The sequence below is a fragment of the Thalassophryne amazonica genome, chromosome 1 (assembly GCF_902500255.1).
Source record: "Thalassophryne amazonica chromosome 1, fThaAma1.1, whole genome shotgun sequence".
Lineage (NCBI taxonomy): Eukaryota > Metazoa > Chordata > Actinopteri > Batrachoidiformes > Batrachoididae > Thalassophryne > Thalassophryne amazonica.
Genome location: NC_047103.1, coordinates 86,472,089 through 86,496,907, shown reverse-complemented (window position 1 = coordinate 86,496,907; position 24,819 = coordinate 86,472,089). Strand labels below are relative to the sequence as shown.

Genomic DNA, 24,819 nt, shown 5'->3' with positions numbered 1-24,819 from the left:
TTGACTACAGCCTTTGACACGGTTGATCACTGTATTTTACTGTCCCGTCTGGAGTATTATGCAGGTTTTAAAGGCACAGCACTGGAGTGGTTTAGATCTTATCTTAGAGACCGTAGTTTCTCTGTGCACCTTGGGCCACACCAGTCCAGCTCAGCACCCTTAAATTATGGTGTTCCACAAGGCTCTGTTTTGGGTCCTGCTCTTTTTTCACTGTATATGCTGCCACTTGGCACCATATTCAGAAAATACAACTTGGCCTTTCATTTTTATGCTGATGACCTGCAAATCTATCTGCCACTTAAGCTCCCATCAAATTCTCTGACTATTTTGGTAAATTGTCTGCAGGAAGTGAAAACTTGGTTGGCTCAAAACTTTCTAATTCTCAATGAGAATAAAACTGAAATAGTTAGTTTTGGCCCTGCATGGTCATCTGGTTCATGTGATGTGCTTGGTCCTTTGTCTTCCTGTGTGCATGATTCTGTCAGAAATTTGGGGGTCATTTTTGACAGCTCCTTCAAAATGGACAAGCAAATTAATTCTGTGGTAAAGGCCAGTTTCTACCAACTTAGAATTTTGAGAAAAGTGAAGGCTTACCTCCCAGCGTGTGATTTTGAGCGAGTTATTCATTTGTTTATAACATCTCGTTTAGATTATCTCTAAAATTAGAAAGGTCTTGTCTCAGAGTGATGCTGAAAAACTAATTCATGCATTTATTTCCTCTAGGCTGGACTATTGTAATTCATTATTATCAGGTTGTCCTAAAAGTTCCCTGAAAAGCCTTCAGTTAATTCAAAATGCTGCAGCTAGAGTACTAACAGGGACTAGAAGGAGAGAGCATATCTCACCCATATTGGCCTCTCTTCATTGGCTTCCTGTTAATTCTAGAATAGAATTTAAAATTCTTCTTCTTACTTATAAGGTTTTGAATAATCAGGTCCCATCTTATCTTAGGGACCTCATAGTACCATATCACCCCAACAGAGCGCTTCGCTCTCAGACTGCAGGCTTACTTGTAGTTCCTAGGGTTTGTAAGAGTAGAATGGGAGGCAGAGCCTTCAGCTTTCAGGCTCCTCTCCTGTGGAACCAGCTCCCAATTCAGATCAGGGAGACAGACACCCTCTCTACTTTTAAGATTAGGCTTAAAACTTTCCTTTTTGCTAAAGCTTATAGTTAGGGCTGGATCAGGTGACCCTGAACCATCCCTTAGTTATGCTGCTATAGACTTAGACTGCTGGGGGGTTCCCATGATGCACTGAGTGTTTCTTTCTCTTTTTGCTCTGTATGCACCACTCTGCATTTAATCATTAGTGATTGATCTCTGCTCCTCTCCACAGCATGTCTTTTTCCTGGTTCTCTCCCACAGCCCCAACCAGTCCCAGCAGAAGACTGCCCCTCCCTGAGCCTGGTTCTGCTGGATGTTTCTTCCTGTTAAAAGGGAGCTTTTCCTTCCCACTGTCGCCAAATGCTTGCTCACAGGGGGTCGTTTTGACCGTTGGGGTTTTTACGTAATTATTGTATGGCCTTGCCTTACAACATAAAGCGCCTTGGGGCAACTGTTTGTTGTGATTTGGCGCTATAGAAATAAAATTGATTGATTGATTGAGATTATTGTAACCCACTCTACTGTGGACTGGACCAGTCGTCTCTAAAGCATCTGCAGCAGGTTCAGAACGCTGCTGCACGACTGCTCACAGGGATGAGGAAACAAGAGCACATCACCCCTGTGTTGGCCTCGCTCCATTGGCTCCCAGTCACATTCAGGATTGATTTTAAGATCCTGCTGCTTGTGTTCAAATGTTTAAATGGTTTGGCTCTTGAATACCTCTCTGAGCTTTTGACTCCTTATGTTCCGGTCAGATCAGTGAGGTCAGAAAGCCAGCTTTTATTAAATGTGCCCAGATTGCGATTAAAAACTCGAGGTGATAGGGCTTTTTCGGTGGCTGCGCCTAAACTCTGGAACAGTTTGCTTTTGCTTATCAGAGCTGCTCCATCTCTAGAGTCTTTTAAATCTGTTCTTAACACTCATTTTTATGCTTTGGCTTTTAATACAATTTAAGCTGTGTGTGTCTGGTTTTATGTGTTTTCGTATATTTTGGAATTTTAATGCTGTTTTGGTGGTATGGATTTTGATATTGTTTTTACTGTGAAGCACTTTGGGCAGCTGCTGTTGTTGTAAATGTGCTATATAAATAAAATTGACATTGACATTATGAGTAGAGGAGACAAGATCAGGTCAACAACAGACAGGGACCAACACGGACCCAGCGCCACGAGGGGGCGTTTGGGGGCGACGCCCCCTCACGTCATCAACCTCGCTCCCTCGGATGTGAGAGTTATCAAAAATAAAAATTAAAAAGAAAGAAAAAGAAATACTGGAAAATATAGAGCCTCGCAGTTTCACGGATTTTTTAGTCCAATTTTGTATGCTTTTTTTTTTTTTAACAGCGCATTGTGCTCTGCATCCTCATCAAGCAGGCTGGTGTTCTATCGAGATGACGGGACACCTGTTGCAGCACCACGAAGGGAGAGTACGCGCATTGTGTTCTGCGTGTCTGTTTATAAGAATCTTCTCACCCAGAAGAAAAAAAGAGCACCAACAACTACCCATAACTGTGTTCTTCACTCGGAAAAAGACATGTGCAGCGAGGTGTGAGTAGAAAAAGGCGCGACAGTGGCGCAGCGCCAGGATGAAGAGGCGCGATCAGAGGAACTGTGAAATACTGGTCAGTCACTATTAATATTTCTTATGTGTCCAACCTCGTAAAATCGTTAAAATGATCGTTAAAATTAAATTTGTTAGTTCTAAAAGCCATCATAATTATTTATAGGAAAATGTTCTATTTTTATTTCTCAAACAAATGTTTGGGCCTGAAAACAGGTTGGTCTTATTTTTCTACTAAGGTTTGAACTTTGAGAGTGGTTACACACGAGAGAAAAGTGAGAAAATGTTAATGCCTGTTTGAGAAAAGTGTATAAAGTGTGCAGTGAGGGGTTTTACAGCCTTAAAACATCTAGATTAATTGTAAAAAATAACGCTGACTACTTCGCGGATTTCGCCTATTGCGGGCTATTTTTAGAACGTAACTCCCGCGATAAATGAGGGACCACTGTATATCTACATGAAAGGTTTATGTTTGACCCGTTGTGTGACTGTCATGCCCAATTGCGCTGTGTTTGCGCTTGTGATGGAGGGCTGTATGTGGGGTTAATCTACTGTCTCGTGTCGTTTCTCAGATTAGTTGTTGGTTTGGTTTTGTGGTATGCAGGAGATCACTTGACCGAGGGTCTATATGTTCAAATAATAATTAAAAAATACTGTCATCACTCTTTACTCTTAGTCAGTCAGTCTCTTACAACGGTGTAGCCTAAATACACAAGCTTTCTAGGAGCGCACCCAATTCATTACGCACGCTCAGAGGCAGGTACCCTCCGGTGCACACTTTTTTTTGGGGGGGGGGCGACCCCGCCCCCTGTGGGGTCGCCCCCTGTGATAAACTCATCGCCCCCTTAATATTTTTTTTCTGGCACCGGGCATGGACCAACAGGAGGCGGCAGGGTGGAGGTGGCTAAGTCTCAAATGCATCTGCAAATGGAAAGAGGTGTGTCAGGGCTGATGTCTTTAAATGATTTAACTGATTCATATTGGTTGTGGTTAATCACTGATTTACTATGAGCCGCTTCAGATTAGTGAAACAGATGTTAAGAATTAGCAGATGTGAAAGAAAAGAAGTCCGACTCTTGCTGGCAAAACCTAAGCTACACTACTTTTTTTATGGTTCCTTGATGCTTTTTTTCTGTTGATGCAATTCTGAAGTCCCTGTTTGTGTGACTTAATTGCGACTCATCCAAGTCTCAAACTTGAGTCCACATGTCTGTTGGAGGACTGCAGCCATTAAAGCTGTCTGAGATGAAACAGTGAAGCAGTAAAGGGAAGTTTTGTATTCTTCTAATAGTGTGTGATAGCTTTGTGCTTCAAAACAGGAGCCTTAAAGATAAATATAAAAGGACTGACAGAGGCAATCATCATTTCTTCATGCCTTTCCATTTCATTTAAAAGCAACGCAGTTCAACATATGTCATTCTGAAAAAAATGTTTTGATCCAGTCTGATGGGAAAAACAAACAATATGTTCAGGTCAGTAAAGTTGCTTTTGCTCACCTTTTAACATCCTGTAGTCAAAATTGGAAAGGAATAGGGTGCCATAGACTTAAAAAATACATCAGATTGCAGACCACATAACTAAAGTAGCTTTACACAGCTCTCTAAAATATATGGCCCCTTAAGCTTTTGGTAGCATATTTCTTCTTAAACTATAGTTATATCTGCAGCCAGTGCACTGGGTCGTGGCAAATAACACTACTCAGTCTGTGTACCCAATACCCACTAATGGGGCTGTTCCACAGAGTGCCTTTCCTTCCTGTTTCATCATGAATAGCGAATTGTAGAGCATTTCGAAGTATCACAGTCACTTCTTGATCCATCTTTTGTCATTCTTGAACAAACTTGGTATACGTAGTAGGTGCAAAATTTTCAAGCTGTTTAAAACTTTCATTCCGATTTGCCAAATTGGTGTCATTACATGGTCACTTCTGGGTGATTGATGTATGCCTAGTTTGAAACTTGTTTGATTGTGCTCCATCAGGGTAAAAATCTGAAGCAGAAGCAGCGTTTCTTGTGGTTCTGGCCGAGGATGCAACTAGGTGCAGCTCTATTTTCATTTTTTGTTGGCAGTTATGCACTTTATAAGCCAGCCAGTTGCCATGTCTGCACTTTATAAACCAGCCTGATAGGAAGTAAGCTGGAGTAAGCTGTTTCATCCTGTTTTGGCACTATTTCTGGATCGTAGAGGGTTGTAATAGAACAATGCCCTGTGGAATAGGGGTGTAAGCCCACCCTGCAGTAACCCTGTATTGTCTGTTGCAGGGCTTCAGACTGCAAACACAGGGTGTGAGTTAATATTTCAACTGAGCTAGTCGCATGATGAACTTTTTTTTGTTTTGGTGTCTATTGTATTTGTGTAGCATTTTCATACAAAGTGCTTTCCAAAATAAAATGCAATAAAACCCTCTAGTTTCCTCAGGCTTCATTCCTTATTTAGAGTCAAAATTTGAAAATTGGCAGCTTATCCTGATAAATATAAATGTTGATCAGTGTAGAAGGAAAAATGCAACTGTCTGGTCACACAAATGATTCAGCTTCTAACATCAGGGTGATATCCTAGCTGGATGCTAATGACCATGAAGGATCCCTCCAAATACAGTACAACATCTTCACACTACTGGCCAATACTGTAAATCGCATCTACACAGCATAGAAGTGTCAGGTCATGTGTGTTGTTTCTACCCAGTCTTTGTTTTTTCCATTTTATTACTAGTTTTATTTTCTGCTTCTCGTTATGTAGCTATTAGTTGTATCATTCCTTTTTTCTGAACATTATACAGTTGTCTTGGGTTTCATTTTCTGTTCTTTAGTTATGCTGTTTAGTTTATAGGTTACTTTATCTTTATCATCTTTTAGACTTTTAGCCATGTCTTGAGTGTCATCCTAGTTTAGTTTAGTTTCATCTGTTATTTGGTAGTCACTAATTGTACTGTCTGTTGTTTTCACCTTTAGTATGTTATTCACATTCTCACTTGCACCAGCCCATTTCATCTTTGTCTTTGCCTCATTCATGGACTCACACTCTTGCACCCGCCTGTTTCATCTTTGTCTCTGTCTGCCACGATCACTCCCTCTCTCTTTTGCCTCACTTCCTGCCTCTTGGAGTCACCTGACCACGCCACCCTTCCAGAACATTCCCTGACGTGCGTCTTGGTTCCCTAATTACTGCTCCTGCATTATTTAAGCCCCTCACTTTCTCCAGTCCCTGTCAGTTCATTGATCTTCAGATCCTCGTTCCAGCCTTTTTTCATAGTCCTGTTTTGCCACTTCGTGGCAAACCTTAATTTGTTTAATGGACCTCTCTTCTTGTTTCAGCCCATGTAACAGTGTCTCTCTGTGCCTTTGAACCCAGCCTGTTTTTTGACCATGTTTTTGCCTTGTAGGTACCTACACCTCTGCTTCGCTTCCTGCCTTCCTGCGTACCGTACTCCAGATTGTTTGAGTGAAAAAGTCTATATTTTTTTTTACCTCCAATGCTTTGTCAACGAGTCTGCATATTGTGTCCTCCCACTTTCTGTACCATGCATCCTCGTGCCTTGTCAAGAAACTCCTTTCAGGCATGATGGCAAGCAAGTTGAGAACACTGGAAACAATGCCAGAGTACTGAAGCACCAGCTCCTGGTCAACAGACCATTCACCCAGGACTCTCATGCAGATGAATTTAGGCATATATGCAACAGTTTGTATCATATCAGCGTTTAATTCTTCCACAGGTGATTTCCAGCCCAGTCTCACGTTTTTTTTTTTTGTTTTTTTTCGTGCACCCGTGATGAAATGAGTCAAATTTTCATGACTTTTTTTAACTCACTATTCCTAACCCTACTCCTACCCCCAACCCTAACCTTAACCATAACATAATCCTACTCCTTCCCCCCACCCTAACCATAACCACCCCGACCCCCCCACTTCACTTTTAATTTTGTGCAGCCATCAAGGAATGAATTACAATGAATTTGTGCTGCCGTGATGAAAATGAGGCGCTTTTCGTCACAATATCACAAACCAATAGATTTATGTATATTTCATGCAGTGAGACTGGGTTGGTGATTTCGGAGCCGGAAAATGAGTGGCAAAATCTCAAAATGCTGCCTTTGCATTTTCATGTGTAGAACAAATACGCAACTTCTGTGAAGCAATGCTGCCATAGTCCCACCTCGCTAACCTCCGCCCCACTGCAAGACGTCATGTAAGAACAAGAAAAAAAAAAAAATTGCATGAATTTTCTCACTGAGCATACCAGCATCTACTGCTCATAATAGGCAATATGTTGTTGATCACAGGGAAATGTAACATACTTTTTTTGTCTTGATAGATACTTAATGGGATTTATTTTTATCTTTAGCAGAGTGCCGAAGAGATGAGGAATGGCTGTGGTGAATGCTTGCGCAAATAAAGGGACGAGGAACCTGAGATTTCTGATGTCCGCCAGTCCAGATCTGGATCACCTCCAAAATTCATTGGAGTCGTCCATGCCCTAATAGCAGTGGTGGGCACACTTCCGATAATCCGATAACAGATAATTATCGAAGATAATGTTTTCATTGTCGGATTATCTTTTTAGATAACTTTAAAAACCATCATCGGACTAATTATCTTCCGATGAATTGCCAACCGATAACTTTCAGACTGATAACGTAATAAACCAAGCTGAACAGTGAAAAACATTTTTAAAACTTAAAAGCAGTTGAGACCTACCTGTTTAAAGTTTCCTAGTAGGTATATTGTTCTACCCTCTGCAAACAGAAGAGAACTGTTTTCAGAAAAAAAACTACTCCATCCTCTGTAGACAAAGGAGAACTGGTGGACCCCCCCCCCCAAAGAAATCATTTCCTTTAACACCATACTGATATAACCGCAATATCACCCAAGTCATCCAGAGGCATACATTTTTAACTTATGGTTCAAATTTTAACCTACTCATTTTGGACAAGTTATTTAAAATTACTGTCATGTCTGAAGTTTTATAAAGTGAAAATATCAGATATATGTTTTCGTTTTAAAGTAATGTGCTAATTTTTAAGGTTTTGTGAGTACATGCTGTGCCCGGCAGCAATGCATTATGGGTAGCATAGGGTAATCTCCAACGTTCACAACAGGACAAATGCATTTCAGACACTCTGTTCAGGCTCCATGGACAACAGCATTAAACTTTAGTGCCTAAAACTCTCGTGAAGATCACTACAAAATGCAGGACGCGCGATTAACCTGAAACTCGGTCCAAAAAATTCTCGCACGAATGATCATCTGAAAAATGGCCAAAACACGCACAGTGTAAAGCCAATATTTATGTGTCAAGATAAGGCTTTTCAGAACTGACCAATTGTTAACCTTGTCCTTTGTTTTATCTATGTTTTTATTATTGCATTTTAACCTGTGAAGTGCTTTGTGACTTATGTCTGTGAAAGGCACTATATAAATAAATTTACTTACTTACTTACTAATATTGAGTGCACGTTTTACACCATCATAAAACGTGCGCACATCATCAAACATTCTCTCCACATGCAAAACATTTTGCGATGACACTTCCAGGGCTCCGTAAAAATGCCTATTTTTACAAAGAAAAATGGAATATTTTACAAAAGCACATTTATCTTTAAACCAACACATGACACACGTCACATTAACGTGTTGGTTTACATAATGAATGACTGAACCAATCAGTGTTTAGCAGAGGTACTTTTACCCAGAATGCTTTGCAGTCTGAGTTTGTTACAAAACCTCAGAATTAGTGCATTATTCAACATTAAAAGATATATCTTATATTTTAACTTTGTACAAATGACAGAATTGACATTAATGGAGTTACTCTATCAGTATTTTCACAAAACCATAAATTAGTATGACTTTATTTTTCAAGACCTCCGCCTGACCGGAGCATTATGATTAGGAGAGAGCTCATTTTTATGGGTGTGCTCAGAATTTGTCTGTGCAGCTTCCTACAGGGGGCAGCATGGTCAAACATGGAAATACTGGCTCATTCTTTGGGGCTTTTGATGCTTTTAAGCCTGTAGTCTGAAAGCGAAGTTATCTTTATCAAAGATAACTTTTCAGTTATCTGATTATCTGTTATCGAAGTTAAGTTTTTGGTTATGTGTGCCCACCACTGCCTAATAGTTATCTGTGGTGCAAATTTGGTGAGAATCCGTGGATTAATTTTGACATAATACGAGGTCTGTGATAAAAGTAAAGGACCTTATTATTTTTTTCAAAAACCATATGGATTTGAATCACGTGTGATTATATCAGACATGCTTGAACCCTCATGGGCATGCGAGAGTTTTTTCACACCTGTCGGTTACGTCATTCGCCTGTGGGTAGTCTTTGAGTGAGGAGTGGCCCACCCTCTCGTCGTTTTTTCATTGTTTAGGAATGGCTCAGAGACTGCTGCTTTGTTTGATAAAAATTTTTTCAAAAACTGTAAGGCACAACTGAGTGGACACCATTCGATAAATTCAGCTGGTTTTCGGTAAAAATTTTAACGGCTGATGAGAGATTTTGGTCTGGTAGTGTCGCCGTAAGGACGGCCCACGGCGCCTGACGGTGATCTGCGCTTCGAGGCGGCAGCGTCTCGCTGTTTCAAGTTGAAAACTTCCACATTTCAGGCTCTGTTGACCCAGTAAGTCGTCAGAGAACAGAGAACTTTCAGAAGAAGTCGGCATGAGGAGTTTATTCGGACATTCCATTGTTAACGGACATTTTGTAATGAAAGAACGTGCGGGCAGAGTCGCATGTCGGGCCGGACCCGACCGTGGGGGGTCGCGACAGGAAAAACACCTCCGTTGGAAACCTTAACGGGCAAGTTGAAACATGCCCAAGCTGTTAAACAATTTCTCAGTTACTCACTTGTTGAAAGCCATCAAAAGCCGCCTGAATTTTACAAATGGTTTTCAACACGGAGGTGTTTTTCCTGTCGTGGCGCACACAGATTCACAGTCACGGAAATGACTCGGCGAATTTGCGCGCACGTGTTTCATTAAAAAATGTCCTTAAACAGTGGAATGTCTGCATAAAGTCCTCATGCCGGCCTCTTCTGAATCTTCTCTGTTCTCTCACGACGTCCTGGGTGAATTAAGCCTTAAATTAGGATGTTTTCAGGTCGAAACAGGCCAATGACGGCGCCTGGAAATGCTGCACGACGTCCTGCTCTGTGGGAAGTCCTTACAGCGACAGAAACACCCCATAATCTCTCATCAGCCATTAAACTTTACACCGAAAACCAGCTTAATTTCTCGAATAGTGTCCACTCGGATATCCCTCACAGGTCCAGAAAAAATGTTGATAAAGCAACGCGCACCGTCCACAGCGGCTATTCAGACAAAGAGTTTCCGACGGGCAGGGTGGAGCACTCCTCACTCAAGGCCTGCCCATAGGCGAATGACGTCACCGACACGCATGAAAAAACTCACGCATGGGCACGAGGGTTCAAGCATGTCTGACGTAAAAACATATGAATCAAATCCATTTATTTTTTGAAAAAATAAAAAGGACCGCTTTTTTCATCACAGACCTCGTACTTCAAAGCCTATATAAAATTAAATCTTGATCCAGAATTCGAATCTGGATCGCCTCCACAATTTAATGAAGTCTTTCATGGCCTAATATCTATCTATGGTGAAAATATAGTAAAACTTTGTGCAGTAGTTTTGACATAATCCTGCGAACAGACCGACAAAAAAATAAATAAATAAATAAACACATGATTTTGTTACATCCTTGGCTGACGTAATAAATGCAGAAAAAAGTTTCACCTTTTAAAATAGGTTACTTTTTCTTCTTCTTGGTGGCAGGACAAGTGGCAACATCCCCCAGCTCGTGCTCAAATACACACCCAGAGCAGACTGCTCATCTGGCGGGTGACAGATGATGAATCTGACTAAAATAATGGAACAGGTTAAATTAAAAGACTTCATATTTACTCAGTATGCCACTCTGTATAGACTTTGCTTCTGCTGCTACATTGTAGCAAAAATAGGGTTGGTTTGTGTGCAGCGCTTAACTTTTATGCACATGCTCCACACCACTTTTTTTGTCAGAGCGATGCAGCACCACATACAGCCCTGGCATGTTGCCATGTTTACGGAACACTTATTGAAGACAACAACAAAAAAGATCATATCTGTTTCCGTGAGGACATGGCCTCAGAAAACACAGACCAACCTTACCACTGCCTGGATTGACTACAAAAAGCCAATTACTTAATGACCCACATATGGATATCAGACTGCTTGTTTCTAATACAAAGTCAATGATGCCCCACAGGACCTCGATGTGGCAGTGGACAACAGACAAATTATTGAGTCATCATATGATTTACAATAAGGCGTGGCATATACAATTGTGATGCATTGTCCCTTGTCATGTTCTGCATACGTTGGAATTCCACTCAGCCAGATCAACCAACAGAATACTGCACCACAGACATTTGTGCACCAGGACATACTGGGACATTTATTTATTTATTTGGCTTCATGACAGAAGAAAAAAAAACTAAGTTGATAAATAGCTTACTTTGCAGACATTGCTTTGGGGAGGATTGCAATCAACAAGCCTGCAGGCAAATAAATAATAATAAAAAAGATTAAATAGAGCTACTTCAAGATTTCACATTACCTAGCAATATAGTGGAAACCAAACTGACAAAAGCTTAAATTGCTTTTAGTTTTGACTTCTGTCTAGCGTGCTAATGATAGTTAGAAAGAAAACTTTTTTGAAATATTGCTTTGCAACTAACATTCAGGTTTGTTTGCTAGCTATCACTAGCATTGGGTGTACAGTGCCACTGCAAGCCCAGCTGAAAAAAGCCACTTAATTGGCTGTACCTCTACCCGTTCCTGAAATGTTGCAATTAGGCTGAGTTCCTGCAGAAGAAATGGGACTATAAAGGAAAGTTGCAAGTACCTTAGTATCCCACAGGCTAATGGGAGCCATGATGGGGAAGCCTGGAGAACAGCTACAGCCAAATATCCACAGACATATGGCAAGGACTGAGAGCCCTGCTCAATGGAAGGAATGAATTCTAAACCAATCAACATCCATGCCTTACCTACCATTAGATACCTTGCTGGAATAATAAAACATGCCATAGGAAGAGGTGAATTATGCCAATCTCAAGACACAGACTCGCAGTGCATTGAGATTTCCACCAAACGTCCAGAACTCTGGGACTGTATGATCAGTGAAAAGATGGGTGCTGGGGGGCTAAGAAGTGTCAAAACCACTATCCAGGATGAAATGAGAAGCATGCAGGAGTACTGTAAGAAGCTGACTCCCAAGGACAAACAGCTAGCTAAGGACCTCAGACAGCAGAAGACAGAGGGAAGGAAGAGGAGACATCATGGAAGACCAGATCCCTCTAAATGCATGCTTATGACAGTGTACTCCTATGACATATACTGAAGTAAAGTCCTGCCAATAGGTATAATAGGCTGTACTGAAGGACAGCACAGAGGCATCAAAAGAACAGGTCCTGTACATCAGGTCCACAGAGGAACGGGTCTACAGTTGTAGATAGGACCAGATGTGCCTTTTGTGCAAAGATGTCCTTGAGAGAGTCCAGCAGCTGTTTGCAGGGTAAAAGATGAAAGCTAACATGCAGCTCAAATATTGTACAAAAACCATTGTAACAAATATTGAATGGAGACACCAACATCCAAGTGGGAAACTCCACCAAACGTTGTTGAGAACAGCAATGGTGCTGTGACCTTCCTTCAAGTTACCCACAAACAACTGCTGGCCAACCAACCGAACATAGTGGGAGTTAACAAGGAGCACAAAAGGGCAGTCATGGTGCATGAAGTGATTGCAGCATCACAAAGAAAGGGAGCACAAGAAGAATAAGAATCAGGAACTGAAGCAAGAACAAGAAAATATGTGGAAGGTAAAAGCCACAGTGGTCCCAGTGGTAATGGGCAATTGTGCTACGACTCCAAAACTAGTAGAATATCACAAACAGATACCACGTACAACATCTGAGGTGTGAGAAAGAAGATTGCAATCCCAGGAATGGTTAAGATACTGCACATAACCCTCAAACTCCCACTTTTTTTATATTGCTCCTCACAGTACATTATCAGTCTCATGAAGTGATGAATGGGACAGTGTGCAGCACCGGCACATGCTCCTAGTTCTGACCTGACCAAAGTCATGAACAGACTCTAATAAGTCAGCTGTTTCTTCGATATTCAATGTAGCAATTGCTTGTAGCCATCAAGGAACTGTCAAAACACCAGTGCAAATGTGTACTTTGAAAGGTAGTCAATACAGTCATTGCTGTTTTTAAAATATAAATGTGAAGCCAAAAGAATGAATCAATGCTTTTATTCTGAGTTCATGAGCCTGTCAATGGTAAACTCATCTTCATGCAGTTCCTTAAATTTTTACAGCTGGTAGAATAAACACATTAACCCTCTGGGGTCCGAGGACATTTTTTAGACAGTTCACTCACCTGGCATAAATGATTATATTGCTGTTAAGAGCTCTCCCTGTATCCCACAATCAAGTTTTATGTCTCTTTTTTTCAGGACAACCTGTACTTTCAGAATATATATGCTATAGTGGTGTTTTATAAGTGTAATAACGGTTTACAATCAGAAATAAGAAAAGAAAAAGTAAAGCGGGAAAAATAATTTTCCACACACATTTCTTCAAAACACACAGCAAACTATCATAAACAACTGTTTTGACACTTTATGAAGGTAATTTGAGGTCTTGTGTGAAAGACTGTACAACAAAAAGGTTTAAACAATAAACACAAATGCACATTTTGAACAATATATATACAAAACAGTCTATGCATTTTTTTTTGTCTTCATCTCAAAGCAATTTCTGTCTGCTATTACACAAAGGTCACATCACAATATACTTCTAAGGCCCCTTTCACATTGACATATTCATAGAGGTGTGCATTGCAGCATTGTGTTTCATTTAAATACACCCGAAATGCTCACGTACTCAGCTTTTTTCCATGTTCGTTTCATACTTGCAGCTGCGTGTGTTCGCTGTTTAATGCGTGCACACAGTCGCGTGTACCATGCCGCCAGTTCAGTGCTATTTTCTGCCTCTGTGGAAGTGCGCTGTGTTCTCTACTGCAGGTGTGGTGCAGCTCAAGAACAGAGTCTAACATTATTATTATTATTGTTGTTATTATTGTTATTATTATTTTTTTGTCTGGATCACTTTCATTATGTACATATGCTGCTGAGTCTGGCTGTGGTAAAGGCTGCCATGAATGAAACGCTGTGACTCGTTAAACTTTTAAACCTCCAGTTGCTCCAATCAGGTCCACTGATTTGATCAGATCTGATCGATCAGGGCGTTTGATGAGCGCACCGACATGCAGCGAGTGCGCTTTTATTTTAAAGTCACAGGTTTGATCAGACAGAGAGAGAGAGAGCGCGACAGAGGGAGCGAGAGAGAGAGAGAGTGAGGGAGAGCGCAACAGAGAGAGTGAGAGTGAGGGAGAGCGCACGCGCCAGAGAGAGAGTGAGCGACCAACCTGCTGTTTCTGTTGTGTTTCTGGATTTCTGAGTTGAGGTTTGATTCCCTGTTCTGATCACACACACAGGTGCTGTGGGCTGTGTGATCATGTTCTCAGCTGATTCCTCTGGATGCACACACTCAGTTTTTGGTTGTGTACAGGAGCGCAGTGTTGCACATACCTGCATGCAGTAACACTGTGCTGCGCAGACCTGCTTAAAACTGCGTTCAGCACTCTACACTTTCTTACACGGAAGAAATTAAACATGTTTAATTTCTTCATCCTACGCGCGTAGCCCTCAACATACTGCTGCTTAGGGAGAAAAAAACTCGACGTAGAGCTGCTAAAAGTGTCAGGATTTGCTCCTGTTCAGGTTTTGACCTTTTTTTTCCATCAGCTTTTCTGTATTGATATCTTTTACTTGGTTTTTGATCATCTGTTTATTTTACTTTTTTCACAGCTTGTTTCTGTTCTTCACACATCAGCCACACATTTAGTGCCACTCTAGTTTTATTTGTCTTTAATCTACTGTTTTTGATTTTGTTCATGATTGCTTTGGTCACAGTTTTTATTTGGCACATTTGCCAGTGAAGTGTTAGTTTAATTATCTTGTGTTTTGTACTTTTTCCACTCATCAGCTCTGTCCTAGTTTTAGTTTTTGATTTACCTGTTACCTTCTTTTCAGTTTTAGCCATTTGTCACCTGTTGTTATTCTGTTCATGTTAAGATTCCATTCTGTCTAGAGTTTCTTGTTTGTTTCGGTCTGGATATTTTAGTGTTATTAGTTTATGGATTCTAGTTATGTCACTGCACTCCCCTGTCAGTTCCGCCTCATCTTTGTTCCTCATGTTTCACACCCAGTTTCATCTCTATCACTGTCACACCCTCAGATCACTACACTCTCTTGCCCTTCACCAGCACTTCCTTATTCCTGTTGGCCATGCCCCGTTTTGTTTGTCTTCTGCTTTCCCATTTGTCAGTTTCCTCTCTTGCCTTGTCTCTTATTTTTGTTTCTCCACGCCCACTTCCTGCCAGCTCACCACACCTGTTTTCCATCACTGCCTAATTATTCAGCATGCATAAAGTCTTTGATATCCTACAACCTGTTTGAGAGTCTGCATTGTGCCTCCTATCATCTGCTGTGCTCAGCTGCACTGAAATCCTGACAAAAAGTGGGCATAGAGCTGCTCAACTCAGCGTAGACAATATGCCACAATGAGCAGCTCTACGAATACGCCAATGTGAAAGGGGCTTAAGTTGACTGTGTGTTTGTTCTCTCCTGCTCTGAAAGCAGCTTTCACACTTCAAGGCCCATGCACACTCTGAGGAGTGACTCCTCCCCCTCGCTCCATTGATATGGTAAACGGTGCTTTAGGCTGGAGTGAGAGAACTTGCCACAGGCTTATCCAATAACATTCACAGGGAAACTCGTGGAGCAGTTGTGATACTCACACACTTTTTGTTGAGCATGTGAGATTGTATGAGAGGCCCTCCGTCTGCTCTGTCTGCTCACTTTCACTGATCGCTGTGCGTAATGGCGCAGGGCGCATTGGAGCCAGCAGTCAGGGGGCTATTCAAATGGGCCAACTAGTAACAAATCACTCCTAAAAACAATCTTTGGTTTATCACATGAGGTAAAGCTGCCCTATGATTGGATTTTGGAAAACCATGTGACGGTGAACCAATTCCGATTGGACACTAACATTGTGCACGTCATCACACAGCTTCTATGAGGAGTTCAAAGATGGTGGATGGCTGGCTCAAAAGTCAGCGGAGTTAACGTTTCAGCAAAAAAAAAAAAGTAAGTTTCTGTCTCATATCATTAAAAAGTTATTTATTATTTAGTAAAACTTAGGGTTAGTGTAATTTGGTCTCATTGTGATGCTCTGAGTAGGTGTGTGTGTGTGTCATGCCCATCTGAGCTTCCAGCTGATGACTGCATGTCGTGTAGTGTGTTAATCTGCCTCTCATGCGCCTGGTGACTTCAGGGAGAAGAGGGGATGCACTTTGTTGATCCTTCCGTCTGATGGACCATACGGGAAACTGGTCATGTTTAAACACACATACCTGCAGTGAGGATTATGCATATGCAAATGCTGCAACAGCCGCATAGCCACTTACATTGAGAGGTATTTTGGAATTGACACTACTTATTTTAGCTGTGTCAGTGTATATTGATGTTAACCTATACCTCAATTTATTAAATTAAATTTGGCTCTGAACTTGAGAAATTTAGGGGTTAATTAAAAAAGCAACTTAAAATAAATATATACTTTTTTGTTTTTAAAAAAAAGATACTTTTCATAGAAAATACTCAATTATTTTTCCACATTAAAAAGTACCATCCAGCTGGGTGGACGTAGATACATGAATTATCTGGTCCAATTACACAGACAGGTTACATGTCCAGGAATTGAACCCACATTGATATGTTGGTAGCCTTGCACCAATACCAGTAAACACCCCAAATACAAATGGTGTAGACTGTAGAAGTAGTTAGAGCCAGGCCATTTTTTCCCCTATTAGAAAAAACATGATATTTTGGACTTTGGCTGAGGTGTATGGTCTAATGAGTGCCTTTTTGTTTATGAATCCCTTTTGAAATTGATTGTGTTTACACATGGTGTACTAATGACTTAGATATCTCAGGAGAAAAACCTGGTGAACACGCACACAGCCATCATCAAGCAGAGTGCAGGTGCATTACAACAGCCACACGTTCCTCGTTGTACGTGTGGTGTTTGAGCGTCTGTCCTGCAGGTCTTGTTGAGTCAGTAACATTTATCCAGCTGTGCCAGATTGTCAGCCAGCATCTCCTAATAGTAGGCCTGGTTATAATTAGGAAGGCCATTAACACTGCTTCATTATTCAGTTGGTTTGAATTGATGCCCCTTTCTTTTCTCTCTCTCTCTCTCTCTCTCTCAGTAATTCTCCCTCAACTAAACACAGAACTGATGGTGATGTTCAGTGGTCAGCAACGGAATGCTGTTTTTCTGCATGACAACAATGACGTGTGAATGTGCACAGCTGTGAAGGTGAAGCTGGTTCCTGATGAAACAAATGGTTGTGTTTTGACAGCACCCATAAATAATATTTTTTAAATATATATTCTTGGAGGAAGAGTCATTGGGTGGTTCATCCTTACTGATAGACAGGAGATGAGTCACGCAGAAGCTCCCCACAAATTTTTCTTTTCTTTTCTCACTCACATCTCCATAACTCTTATGACAGTTTCATTTTCTCTTCTTGCTTCACTGGCTCTTTTTTGGGCATGTACCCTTTGTCTTAACTGCATCAGCATTTTCCTCTCATCTTTTTGATACTCCTTAGTGTCTCTCGGTTAAGACACGAGTAAAAAGGAGTTATGGAAAAGCATTATGAGACATCCTTTCCTCTCAGGTATCTTCAGATGCAACATTGATTTCTGATGACACTGCCACAGCTGGATCACTTTAATGACTGCAGAGCCTTTTGCCGTCTTGGTGATTATTAACTGCTGAAATTATGTGGGCAAAGTTATCTTTGCTGAACTTTAAATTTTTAATGATGTTTTTAGCCACTGGCCCAAGTCTTGGGGATGTGCACGCAACACCTGACTGTAATAGATCATGTAGATGGTTCCTTTCTGGACATAAGAGAGGATCTGAAGTGTCTGTGGGTGGTCATCAGTCATGAATAGAACAATGTATGGTACCAGCACATGCTCGTCAACATGACCCGATTGTGCTCTGTGAAAACAAAGTGTTTCCCATGTAGTCATTGTTTTTTGACAACTAATGCAGCATTCAATTATCCATATTCCACTTCTTAAGCAAAATTTTAGTTACATGATTGTCCAGAATTAACTTGTGATGAAGCACATTTTCTTATCTGTTCTAAATGTACCTTACAGTGATATTTTAAGTTATTAATCGCCCTGTCACACCTTGATGATTTAGCCAGCATATGCCGATGTATTAAAAATATGTCTATGTATGTCTAACAAATTATGGGTAAGTTTTGTATAAGTTAAGAGCACACTGAAGCACTTTGATATACGTTGTAGTACTACAAGTCCATCAAAAAACTTGGGCATGCACAATATTTTTGATGCATGCCAGCGTATGGCTCATACGTAATGCATATGTCAGCCATAAGTTGTAGGTAAGTTGTAGGTACCGCAATCTGACTGCAGTTGTAATATTTGTACAGCATGAAAACGCAGTTCAAAGCATTTGGACGGAACGTTTGAGGGGCTGTTTGAAATGTTCGGACATATCGAATCCTGGCCGAATGTCTCGATCATGCCTGTCACCTCCCCGTCACACTAGAGACCGATTGAGGCCGAATGTCGCATGAATGGACATCCGACCTACATTCAGGCAAATACAAGGCGCACTCGAAATCCTCGTACAGCATTCTTGAGTGCATCCCACACAGTCAGGCACATTTGCGCAGTCAGCCCAAAAGTAGAGCACATGCACACCACTGTTGAGGTGTTTTCGAGGTGGGGAATGCCCTGGATGTGGCACGGATGAGCTGGAATGCACCTGAGTCTCCCCACATTGTCACAAGTTGGAACCCAGTGCAACACCGATGCAAGCCAAATGTTCCAAGTGGCCCCTCAATGCAACACTGCTCCTCTGAATTAACCAGCAGGTGCCCAAACTGAGCACCAGAGGGCACCACCGCAATACCAACTCTAGCAGCAGCCATCAGCCTAATCACCAGGCTGATGACACCTCCAGGTAAGTAGCAACAGACATCAGGGTGGAGCGACAAGCTCAGCTTGAGGACAAGCAGCAGTGACATCAGCAGCGCTCACTCCTCTCCACCGCGGACCTGTAATTTAAGCAGCATACACACAAATAACACCCAATACCACACACGGGAACCACCCACCTGGGCATAGACCATGGTCGGACCACATTGACTGCAACAGCGGATAGTATTGAAATGCAGGATGTTGGCATTCCATCCAGTGTCATGCCATGCAAGAGAGAGAGAGAGAGCGCGCGAGAGAGAGAGAGAGAAAGAGAGAGAGAAAGAGAGAGAGAGAGAGAGTCATTCGAGGTGGATTCGGCCCACATTCTGTGTATTTGTAGGGCATTCGTATACAGCTGGCTGAATATTGACTATGCCTCGAATTTAGGCTTTTTTGCCCATGTAGACTGATTTGGCTTCATTCGTGCTCATTTGAGGTAAGTGTGACAGGGCCCTAAGATAGGAGTAACTTTTATCACCACAACAAATGAAGCTAAAGCAGTTAAAAGTCCACATGACACTGTTGCTTGTTGACAACCTAGCACTGGAATCTCTTCATTGTGTAGGTCACTAGCTGGTGAATATGTGGAAGCAGAGGAGTGTGGCTGAAGTACAGCTCATAGGTGTGTTGTAGCAGAATGGACACCGCAGAACCTGTGTCAACATTGAGCCCAGGCCCATTGGCAAGATAAACAGATGTACTGATATAAATTGTTCAATTTATTGTTTCACGGGCTTGGTGAGGGTGGCTTAAGTATAATACAGTTAGTTTAGGCAACTGTATCTCTTTTACATTTGAAGTCTTAGATGAACGACAGACAAATGTCCAAGTTTATGGCAAGACTTGAAAATTACCTTGGCTGCAGGACACTGTCAAGAATTAGCCAGGTGTTTTTTTTAACCACATCTGAAGCAGGTCCAACTAGCTGTGGCAGTAGAACTTACGGTCTTAGCTGGGTGAGGGTACTGATTTAGCTTCTTTTTGTAGTGGTGATGGGGATGTACAGCTTGCGCTGGGGCACAACTATCTGATACAATCGTTTTAGCTTGTTGAACGGCTTGAAAAACCTCATCCACATTTCGAATGGTGTTGATAATTCATCTTGAAATGACAAAAACATCGGAGGTGGAGGCACGTTTCCAGCCATGATGTATGTAGCAGTGATAAAGCACATAGGTTCGGTCCTCGTCGCCAAAATGTAACATTGATGCACGTAACAGAAGTAGGCCGTAATTGTAATTAAAGCCGTTTAATTTAACAACGTTGAGGAAAACTTCAACACTAAGGTTTTGCAAGCAATACAGCCATGGTATTACTCCATCAGGATTTCTTCCTTCCTCCAAATGCCAGTGTTCTTCACATGTCCAGCCTTTTCTACAATCCCCATCTAATGGTGTAAAGTAGAAATTACATAAGACTAAATGCAACACTCTTATCAACATGGGAATGGGCAAATAGGTTGCACACGTGCATTTGTTGGATGCAACATGAATTATTTCAAGCCGACCCCACAATGCCATTCAGCCTGCAAGCTGGATTGATCTATTTAGATATCACTGTTGAAAATGTGTTGGTTGTATAGTTGTCCAGACCTCTCTAATGCAAACTATCCACCATGGTCTGCCTTTAGTAAGGAGGAGGGCAGTCTGTATCTGTTATGTGCTTGGCCAGCAAGTTGCCATTGATGTCATTTGTTGTCATTTGATTTGAAATGGCAATACGCTTTGAAGTTATTGATTGTGGAATGATCCGTCTTTCCATCTTTACTCAGCAGAGAGCCGCAGCAAATCCCACAAAACACACACACACACACACACACAGAGCGGAGGATATTATCATTATTTTTATTATTTTCATGAGGAACACTAACTTTAGTTTAGGAACCAGAGAAGCGGGAGATATTAATGTTCCAGTCCACAGCAGAGAACCGCGTCGTTGGATGCCCCACAAAAAAGTTTTTATTTGTTCGTTAATGACGAACAAATAAAAACTGTCCATGTGAACCGGGGGACGATTCTTGCAGAAAAAAAGTCCCGTTTAGAAACTTTAATCAGCAGAAAAGGTGAGTCACGACTGACATTTTTAATTGTGGGCGCGATGCTTCTAATCAGAACCAGCAGGTCCACAATCAACGTAGAGAAATGATTATTTTCCCATTACACATCCTCAAAAACAGTGTAACAGTCCAACTGCAGTGTAATTTTTTTATTATAACAGCATAACAGATCATTATGCTCTTATAATACTGCTGAGAACCCTGTATCATACACATAATATGTTAAACTAAAACTATCATTGGGCACAGCAAGAGGATACATAGTGTAGCCTACAGTACAGTAGAAGAACTGCTGGCACAAACAAATGACAGCTGGACTGGATGTTACATTTCTTCTTGTGTAGTAGAGGAAAACGAGGAGGGAGTTTTTGTTTATTTTTTATTTCTTGCGAAACATTTTCGTCTTTTTATTCGTCAACAATACACATTTACACAGTTTTAGTCAGTGTTTTTAGAACATTGGTGCTGTTTCATCATCGTCTCGTCTTAGTCATGGGAAAAAGGGTTGTTGACGAACATATTTCGTCTCGTTTTGTCTGACGAAATTAATACTACTTTGCATATTCAAAGATCCAAAGGCAGCTCGGTGGATTAGTGGTTAGCACTGCTGCCTCATAGCAAGAAGGTTGTAGGATTGCTTCCCACCTGTGGCCTTTCTGTGTGGAATGTGAATGTTCTCCCCATGTTTGTGTGGGTTCTCTCCAGGTCATCTGGCTTCCTTCCTTCCTTCCTTCCATTTTCAAAGGTATTCAGGTTAGGTAAATGGAATCTTTAAATTGTCTTTCAGTGTGCATGAGAGTGTGAATGACTTTGGCAGTCTGTATGTGGCCCTGCAGTGTCCTCCCAGAGTGTACCCCACATCATGCCCTCTGACTGCTGGGATAGGCTTTAGTCCCCTGTGATCCTTAATTGGAGTTAGCGGGTATAGAAAATAAATGAATATTCAAAAATCCTTTTGACTGTAATTTATTCTCTGCAAATTTCTATAGTCCCAAAAAGCTGATGCTATTAAAGACTTTAAAATATGACAAGATTGTTAAAGGAAAAAAGTTGCAAAATATTACTTTTTCTGCCCTTCCTCACTTCTCATTAGACAGATCCTCGGATTTATCTCATGGCCCCTTGGTGGGTTCAGTGATTTCCTCACCCAGATACAGTAAGCCTGTCAAGCTGCTTGAGCAGAAATGACAAAGGTGTGGTTTCATCTGGTACAGGGACTGTCAGATGTTTCTCTGTGACAACTGACTGTCCCCAATCACAGCAGCCTCCAAATGAAAGGTCATCATCAAACATCTTGTTGTCAACAAAAACACAATGTAACGCTACAGTTTGGTTTGTTGCTGGGTTAAAGATTAATCAAGGTTAATTTGGGGTAGACACGAGGAGATCATGTAAGCTCACACAGAAAGGACCAGATGGGAAGCAATCCCAGGACTTTCTTACTGTGAGGTAGCAGTGCTAACCATTAAGCCACCCATATGTTTCACACCGGTCTTCTGACAAACCACCCTACCTTGTCGAAACATCCTAGTGCATGCTGAATTTATAGACGCATCTGTCAAGTGGCTTACACTAGTTATAAATTTGGTTATTTAGCCAGTATCTGCTGTTTGGAATGACTTCAAACCAGAAAAACTGTAATGCAGGATTAAGGTAAACAGAACTTTATTGGTGACACCAAACAATCGGGGTCCACAAAGCTAATGCTGACACAAGTATGCTAATACAGAGAATATCAATGAAAAAACAAACCACGAAGAGAAAGTAAATTCAATGATTCCACATCATTAACTCTGTAATAAAGTGGAAAACAATTAATACTAACAATGTAAAAATGATGCTTTTGTGTTGTGTGCATGCACACTAAGCCTCTGTAGGACGTTTCGATTGGTAGGATGAAATGTTAGGACATTGGATGCCCTTCCTGATGGAATTCCACATTAAATGGAGAATGGGCAGAGGTAGTATTGAACCACGAACCTTCCACTTTTTAAATAAGTGCAGTAACCATTTGGCAACAATACTGCCCTGGTGTAGACAGATTATCAAGAATTGTTTTGCATTTCTTGCATTCACAGCTGTGAATTCCAAAGTGACGTTGTAGTGCAGGTGCGTGGAAGACAGGAGATGTTGCAGCATGGAAGCCACGCAGGAAGGCATTTGGAAACACCAAAGGTCAAAGTACTCTATTACGGAAAATAGAGGCACCAAGCTCAGAGGTCACACTCGGGGCGTCTACGGGGAATTCTCACAGGAGTCAGAGTGCATGGAAGCAGCAGCATGAAAGCCTGGTAAGACGAGGTAGAATTAAGCTAGCATCTGGGTAGAATCTGGTAAAGACTGAGCTCAAAGCCGGGGTTTAAGTAACCTGCTCATGATCAGGAGCTCATGAATGTCAGGTGCGAGGAGATGATAAGTTTCAGGTGCACCTCGGCTCTGCAGCACGCCACCTGGAGGGAAAACAGATAGACAACACACAAGAGGAGAGAAAAGGAGGGGACAGAGGCAGACAAAAGGCTGACCATGCCAGGTTGCCAGAAAATGCATTCCATGCAAGTTTTTTTTTTCCTTTACAGACACGTCAAATGGAGCTATTCATGTTATAATTTGGATTGTTTTAGAATAGTGTACATGCAACGGTCATCTTGGCTAAAAATAAAGTAAAACAGGAGATGCAGATATTGGCAGAATTAATGCAGAGCTCTGTTGAATAATGCTTTGCCATAGGAACCAAATGTAGTAATCAGTCCATTTGTATTTTGGCTCACAGTGTGAATTTCAAACATTGAATCACTTGGTTTGAAGAAGGAATTGCCATGAGGTAGGGCGATAGGGCAATAATTTTTAATCTTACTTTTTGCATTATATGCCGCCACCCCTCAAAAATGTTGTATTGCTGCCATTGGAAGGAATGGATGCAATGGAACCTGCATTCACACTGTGACTTTATTTCTTGAGATACATAAATCAAATGCCTTCAAATGTATTTGGTCCACTTTGTTTGGGCGGTTTGAATGTGAAACATTTAATCATGGCCTAACAGGTCATACTATTTTACAGCTTTAATCCACGCAGAAAGGAAATCTGTGCACTTTATTACATAAACTTTGACTGAGTGAATCTGAATTGTGCAAATGTTTTCTTTTCTTTCACTGTCTGGAATCTCAAAAAAAACAAACAAAAAAAAAACAAAGGTTGCCTTGAATAATGTTCAAATGAAGCACAACAAAAAAGTACAATACCTCCAGATGCTCAAGGTCTTCAGTGTATTAAATTTGATCTTTAGGGCCCTGTCCCACTGGGAAGAGGATCAATTGCGCATGAATTGAGTATACAAATTGCGGGTGTTCGTTGTCGTCCGCAACAAAAATGGCCAAAAATGACAAATGTCCCAGTATGAATCACGGAGATATTAATAATATATAGCGAATATATGATGAACAATCTGTTGGGGAAAGTGAAATGCACGGACCCACACCAGGGGGCATAAATGAACGGCCAATAGAGAATCCAATAAATACAATTTATTGCTGCAAATGTGCACAACAGGTCAAAATATGCTTTTAGTCTGTCAATATCAATATAACCAGAGATGACGCATGGGCAGACCCGAGGGCAGGAGACGCCTAACCAGAGAAGAGCCGGGACCCACGATGTTCCACCGCCAACAGAGACCTGAAACACACCGGAGCCGCCAAGTCCTGAGTCCCCAGGTGGCCACCGCTTCCAGCTGTCAGATCCGGTACTGCTGGCAGGAAAAGAGACAGGTTATGGGGGGGGGTGAACACCCAGCAAACAAGTCAGCTGAAAATACAGTTCCTTTCTGGGGGAAAACCTCCACCTCTAAACACAGGAACACAGAGTACGTGCAGTGCCTTA

The 24,819-nt window shown here is 41.4% G+C and overlaps 1 protein-coding gene across 1 annotated transcript in view; it reads left to right on the top strand.

Annotated features, from left to right (window-relative positions):
• The window catches only part of kcnh2b (potassium voltage-gated channel, subfamily H (eag-related), member 2b), a 1,340,040-nt gene that overhangs the window by 327,641 nt on the left and 987,580 nt on the right, over nt 1-24,819 (top strand). The window lies entirely within an intron of this gene.